The sequence below is a fragment of the Priapulus caudatus genome, unplaced genomic scaffold (assembly GCF_000485595.1).
Source record: "Priapulus caudatus unplaced genomic scaffold, Priapulus_caudatus-5.0.1 Scaffold155, whole genome shotgun sequence".
In the NCBI taxonomy this organism is placed as follows: Eukaryota; Metazoa; Priapulida; class Priapulimorpha; order Priapulimorphida; family Priapulidae; genus Priapulus; species Priapulus caudatus.
This window is the reverse complement of record NW_014577216.1, coordinates 3,889-11,343: the sequence shown is the minus strand read 5'-3', so window position 1 is coordinate 11,343 and position 7,455 is coordinate 3,889. Positions and strand designations below refer to the sequence as shown.

General features: G+C 46.7%; 1 protein-coding gene across 1 annotated transcript in view; it reads right to left on the bottom strand.

Moving 5' to 3' along the window:
* The window catches only part of LOC106806354 (ABC transporter B family member 27-like), an 18,503-nt gene extending 11,672 nt beyond the window's left edge, over window positions 1-6,831 (bottom strand). Inside the window, exon 1 of the mRNA XM_014808264.1 lies at window positions 6,817-6,831. The gene's annotated coding sequence lies outside the window, so the exon portion shown is untranslated. The remainder of the gene's footprint in view (window positions 1-6,816) is intronic.
* Window positions 6,832-7,455: the final 624 nt, after the last annotated feature.

The following is a 7,455-nucleotide window of genomic DNA, read 5'->3' as shown; positions in this document are numbered from 1 at the left end:
GATTTTTGTGTGTGTGGTGTTGTGTGTGTGTGTGTGTGTGTGTGTGTGGTTGTGTGTGTGTGTGTGTGTGTGGTGTCCGCGATACTTTTCCGCACCACGTCAAACGAATCCTCTCCAAACTTGGTACGAACATTCTACAGATCATGACACGTTGCACTGGCGCCTATTTATTTTTTTTCAGTTATTATTTTATTTCGACTTCCACGTCAAAAACGTAAATATAGGCCGAAATTTTTTGCGACCAACGGCGGTGCATACGTCGCAACACGAAATACGACAATGGCAATGTAAAAAAACAATGTATACGACCAAAGGCGCTCCATCTATGCTCTTGATCTAATAACCAGAGAAATGTTATACATTGTTTTTCATTGTTTCTTGGCGATTGTTTAAAGAATTATTGGTATGACAAGTGCCCAGCTAATGCAACCAAAGCATAATAATATTATAGTACATATACATTATAATTATTATAAGTAAGCATCGACAACGATACCGCCCCGCAAGAAAGTCGACTCGCTGTAAAAAGGTTTTCTGGTGTCTGCGTGCGCTGCGCGCAGCGAGCGCGCGCGTGTGTTGTGGTGTGTGTCGTGTGTGTGTGTGTGTTGTGCTGTGGTGTGTGTGTTGTGTGGTTGTGTGGTGGTGTGTGGCGTGGTGCGTGTGCGTGGCGTGTAGTGATGTGTGTGTGTGCTGTCTATTTGTTGCGTGTGTGTGTATCGTCTTTTGTGTAGCGTGTGTGTGTTGTGCTGTTTTATACAGCGCGCGTGCGCGTGTGTTTGTATGTGTTTGTGTAGTGCGTGCGTTGTGTGTGTGCGCCGGCGCGGCGTTGGTGAGCTGTGTGTGGGTGTGTGGTGTGTGGTGTGTTGGTGTCGTGGTGTTATGTGTTAAATGTGTGATTGTGTGTATGTTGTGTGTGTGGTGTGTGTTGTGTGTGTGTGTGGTGATGTGTGTGTGTGTGGTGGATAGTGTGTTAGCTGTCTAAACACTTCTTCAGCTACGGTTAGTTCTACGGTCACTGGCTAGAACGCGGGGCAATGCCTCTGCAGCCTAAATATTCTTAGCTGTATACGCCAATGACACAACTAAACGTTCCATCCATGAACAATGTGGTCTATCAACAGAAGTTTACCACCTAACGGCATGGACTAGTTAATCTATATCTATGATATAATGTATTATATATTGTTCTCAGCTGTATATTTCTCTCAGGTCTCAGGTGAGATATAGTGATCCGCGAGATGGCGCATACATTATCAACAAGTTTAGTCAAGCTACCATTCGTTTATAAAAGTATCTGCTAAGCGCATAGATCACATAATAAAATGATTAATACAGTGACCGCGAGCGTATGACTGATTACAAAGGAATTAGCCTCACCCGACTATAGAGTTATGACACTCTATGTCTGTGGGTCTAGATAATATCAGGGTAATGATGACAAAATTTGTTCATAGTTAACTCCCCTTGATAATTAATAGTTATGATTGTTCATAGATGACTATTGATAATGATGTTCAACCTTGGTACGTATATTAGCATAGTGCGTCAGTGTTTAGAATGGGTCCAAACATAGCCGTAGGCGTAGATAAGTGTGATTCCAGTATTTTGTACCACAACAGCCTATATAGAAGTAGGAGAATTCTCTCATGTTCTCGAAATGATTGCAAATGCGAATGTAATTTCTTGTTAATAAACGTAACGGCCGTACACCAAGAAACAATTGTGGCATGTCACCGCGGGAAACATGAATGAACTCATCTAGACCCGACAGGGTACGTAGCGTGAGGCAAAAATTCACCTAAGGGGGGGGGGAGTCAGTGGCGATCCAGGATTTCAAGGAGGGGTGCGAAATAGGGTGGGAGTGGGGGGGGGGTCCTCCCCCAGAGAATTTAGAAAAATTTATGTAGATTGCAGGCGATGGTATTTGAGGCACTTTTGAACACATGAACAGCCTTCATTCTGACTACGACAATTCTCTTTTAGTAGAACAATTTGTTTTTTTTAATTTTGCTCCAAAATCTAGGGGGTGCAGCTGCCCCCCCCCTTGTCCCCCCGCAGTCTACGGCCCTGAACTAGTTCTATATATACTATCAGGAGTGAATAATAACAAGTTTGTTTCCTCCTGATACTGTGCAATTAAATGTTATTATGGTACGCCGTTTTTTGGTGGCGTAGTACTAACTTGAATTCATTCCTCCATAAAATTTATCCCATGTACAGATGTATTCCAAAATAAATGTGCTCAATCACCCGACTATCTCAAGTACGAGATAAATTTAAAGCACAAACTAAACGGTACACCATCGCATATCAAAAGAACAACCTCGCAATAGAATACTATCAGTTGATCAGCAGTTAGCAGTGATGCATACGTTATCACCAAGCAGAACACTTCTTTCTTTACCATTACGTTCCATTACGTCTTACAAATATGGACGAATAGCATTTGGATGATAAGTGACAGCCGTCGAGACAATAGATTAACAGTAATTACGTAATGTACCGGTATAATTCGAATTGTATGAATATTAGAGATAAATTAGCACGCAATTATAACTGCGATTTGCTACATCACTGCAATCAATGTCTGTCCAGCTAGGCAATACGTTCCTTTAGCGGTCACCGATGTGTAGAGAATGACAACTATCTGTCGGCATATATGAACCGGACGAACGTTGTTGTATCCTACTATCTATCTGCTCTTGAGAGAGGTTGATGTATAGATTTGTCATTGCCAACTTCTATTCCAATGAATTGAGAGAAAATACAATATCTCATCATAGTGAAGCACGTGGGTGCCAAGTAGTTATCTGTTTATTCATTTGTGATAGTAAATAAAAAGAATATATTTCTATGATTATTTGTAAAAGTGTATTTAAGTCCATGCTTACTGCTTTTTCCAAACAGGTATGGAGGTTTAACACTGTGAAAAAGTCATAGAAAAAGCTCAGAACTGGAGTAAGGCTAACATGTCATAGAACACGTTAGAATAGAAACCTACCACGTGATTTTTGCCCTCGCGAGCCCAGAACGCTGTCTCTCCACTAGGTTAGTTACCTTTGTATACATTTAGAGATAGGTATATTAAGTCGATAAATATTTGCATCACGTAACTACGTGGCCTTGCTTTGTGGGACCGTTTGAACATTCCATTATCGCGAATCTGAAGATAGCGGGCGCACAATTGCTGTTCATCTGCTGTTTTATAGCCTATAACAGCGCAGATTTGTGGTGATTGTTGTGCCGGAGTAATCAGTAAAATTTCCACTAATAGCCTCGTTCACACGAGACCTCGTATTTATGAAATACGGTATTTGCGAAATACCGTATCTGAGACAAATACGCGGGCCTGAGCGTTCACAGACGCTGATTCGCGGCTGGCCAGAAATACGGTATTTTGCGGAGCTGCGAGCCATACTTAAACAATCAGGCGAAGCAATGCAAAATAAACAATGCAATGCGCAACCAACTGCCGATAAATAGTAGACTGGTCCGCGCTAGAAGACATTGTTGTCCACTCGCGTTAGCACTGAACGTCCGAGCGCCGACCAGCTCTAGTAAAATACGGCTTCAGAAATCCGCGTATTTAAGCCGCGCCGCACACGTGCAACTCATCTGCTGAGCCAACGCCCAAAGGCCAGTTGCTCAGCAGATAGCTACACCCGTGCGTGTAAAATTCTGCACGATTTTGCACTCGCGTGCTGTGAGACCGATATCTAGCGTGTTTGACTATTTTGTGGCCACGCGAGGCCAAAACTCAGCGTGTGCGGGTGCGTGAGCTATCAGCTCAGCCAAAAAACTATTTTACCGACCAATGAAGAGCGCGGAATAGGGGCATGTGATTTAAAATTCGGCGCCCATGAAACAGTGCGAGAAAACTCTTACTGTAGATTCTGTGATTTTGCAGACGTACACGTGGCGGCGATGCGGTGCGCATAAGTGGTGCGTGCGTGCGTGCGGTGCGGCGTGCGTGCGGCGTCCCGTGTGGCAGTACACGTGCGTGCGGTGGCGTGGCGGTGCGGTGTGCATGTACACGTCGGTGGCTAGCTGAAGTGTGTGTGTGCGTGCGTGGTGCACGTACCGGCGTGCGTGCGCGCGTGTGTACTACAGTCGTGCGTGCGGTGCGCTGCGTCTGACTTACACTTGCGTAAACATTCTTGCGTCCGGCGGTCCGTGTGTGTGCACGGTACATCGTGCTGTGCGTGCTTCGCGGTGTGTGTCGGCGCTGTGGCAGGTGGCACGTCGTGCGCTGTTCAGGTGTCAGCACATGTGTGCGGGTGTCGACGTGTATGTGCAGTACAGCGTGCTGGCGTGCGTGCACGGCATGTTCACACCACGCCACGCCGCCACGCACGTGTACGTGCACACCACGCACAACACGCAGGTACGCACGGTGTACGTGCAACACGCACGCACGCACCCGCATGCACTGCACGCCGAACATGTCCTTGCAACACGCGTGCGCACACACGCACAGGCCACGCGCACGTGTACGTGCACTCAGTGCGCACTGCATGCACAGTCAGCTGTATAGGTACAAGTCGCACGTCGACCGACGATGTTAAGCGTGCACAATCAACGAATCTATAGAAAAGTAGTAGTTTCTGCTCGTTCAGTGGGCGCCGAGCATTAGTTAAATGCACATGCCTCTATCCTGCGGTTTCATTGGTCGTTAGAATAATTTGTGGCGAGTCTGATAGCTCAAGCGAGCCGCAGCACATTCGCTGAGTTTTCTGGCTCTCGGCGTGGCACAAATATCTAAACACGCATTAGATATTCGGTCCTCACAGGCTACGCGCCAAAATCGTGGCAGAATTACACGTCACACGTGAGCTCTATGCTGCTGAGCCAAACGGCCACTCTTGGAGGCCGTTGCTCAGCAGATAGTTTCGACGCGTGTGCGGCGGGCTTAAAGTACCGGATTTTCTGAGCCGCGTATTTTATTAGACTGTGTCCGGCTCGCGACTCATTCCGTGTCGTGCGTCGGTGTGACGTGTACACGTCGGCGTGCGTTGCTGGTCTGAACGTTACACGTGGCGTACATTGCGTGCGTCCGTGCGTCGCGGTGTGTGGGCACGTACACGTGCGTGCTGTGCTTGCGTGTGTGGCGGGTGGTGCAGGTTAGGCACGCTTCGTGCGTTGTGGTGCGTGTGCGAGCACGATGTTGGCGTGCGTGCGCTGTACGTTGTATTGTGCGACGGTACACGTGGTGCGTGGCGTGCAGGCATGTTCATCACGGCTACGCACGCACGGCACGGCACGTGTACGTGCCACGCATCGCACACATCATTGTACGCACGCTGTACGTGCAACACGCACCGCATGCATGTCACGCACGCACGAACCTGTTCGCTGCACAGCGCCGCAACACACCACGCACCAGCACGTCACTGGTGTAGGTGCACACGCACGCGCACGCACCGGTGTATAGGTTGACACGCACGTGACGTCACGTGTACGTGCACAATCACAGAATCATAGGAAAAGTAGAGTTTCTGCTGTTTCAGTTGCTGCGCCATTTTTAAATGATCACATGCCCTATTCTGAGCGCTTCATTGGGCGGTAAATATTTGTGGTGAGCTGATAGGCTCCACGAGCCCGCACACGCTGATGTTTCTGGCCTCGGCTGCCACAAATATGCAAACACGACTAGATATCGTCTCACAGCCACGCGAGGCTAGAGAAATCGTGCAGCCATCTGCGCGCAACACGCTGAGTCTATCTGCTGAGGGCCAAGACCTCTTGAGGGCCGTTGCGCTGTCGAGCAGACTAGTTCAGCCGTGTGCGGCGGGCGTTAGCGTTCATCACGAAGGTAATATTGCGCGTCGCAAGAAAATCCGGTATCTCAAGCACGGCAAATTTTATTCGGGGTCTGGGAAGCCGTTATTTACATCAGAAACCGGCATATATACGCGCTATAGCCGCGTCACGACAGCAATGAATATCCGGTATCTAGACGTTTCACCAGCGAACAAAATACGAGCCCCAAGAAATGGACGGTATCTATAACAGATCCGGTATTTTCATGTAATAGCGAGCCTTCCAGACCCCGAAGATAACTTTGCCAGTGCATTGAGAAGATACCGGATTTTCTTGACCGCGCATTTCCTCGTGTGAACGCTAAATCCGCGGATTCTGAAGCCGCGTTATTTTCATAGACTGGTCCGCGCTCGAGTCAAAAGTTCCAGTGAACGCGAGTGAACTGTCAGCGCGCGGACCAGTCTACGTATTTTAGTCGGCAAGTTGGTGGCGCAATTGCATTGTTTTTTCGCATTGTTCGCTAGATTGTTACTAAAGCAGCTCGTTAGCTCGCAATACCGTATTTCTGGAGCCGCGAACAGCGTGTGAACCGCTCGCCGCGTAATTTTCTCAGATACGGATTTCGCAATACCGTATTTCAGAAAATACGAGTCTCGTGTGAACGAGGCTACTGTCGGTTTAAAGAGACAGTAACTGTGCATGTTTAGGTGCTTGCTTTCGATCTGCAGAAACAGAACTGGGAGGAGCTACCCACGATGAAAGATAGCATATACACAGTAAGAAAGCACGGTAAAACGATTAAACTTTCACATCGTACCTTAGTTCATGTTATAGAGTATCATGTTCAGATCTCATTCCTAGATTCAGAGAGCATTGTAGTAGCGCCATTTTTTCCCAAGAACATTTGACTATCGGGTATATTTTTTTTCACACATCTAGCTTTCCCACAGGCAAGACGATGTCACAGCTGTGTGAAGGTGAAAGACGGCAAATACGCGAAAGTTCGAGTTTTACATGTTGCAAAAAAATACATGAAACTGTAGTAAAACAACGAACCATGTGGTATATCCGTCTCATCACGCACGTCGCATCTAATGGGGTCGGTCTCTCGTTTAAATTCAGATGTGAACATGACGGGAGGCTATGATGGAGCACAGATGTCTGGAGACCTCTGGAGACTTCATCTGCCTACAATAAGCTGGGTGAAGTACAATGCAGAGATTCCCATACCGTACGTCATACTTTCACTTAACAGCTGTAACGCCTGTATCACGCACAGATCTGTGTCCTGAATTAAATAATTAATAGAATTAATAGCAAATTAGTATCTTAAAATTAATTGAATAACGTTTAAAATGATTATTTACAAATTAATTTTTAAGGTACCATGCAGTTAACCTGGTTTGCAAAATTTTCTCCATTTTCTGAACCACGCATCTTATAGTGTACTAACCTTAATTTCGCGGTCACGTTCGCTTCGCTCCTATTAGTATAGTTACTTTTAAAATTTGGGTGAAATGAGGTTATAGGTGCATATAGACGAGTATCTGCATAGAGGTTATAGGTTCATGGCGGTTGAGTGTTGAGCGGCAGGAATGTAGTGTCTGTATGTGTGCCTGAGGCCGCGCAGCTATACGTAACGATGTAGCGTTCTACACATAGGCTTCTACACATAGGCTACATATGACACATAGG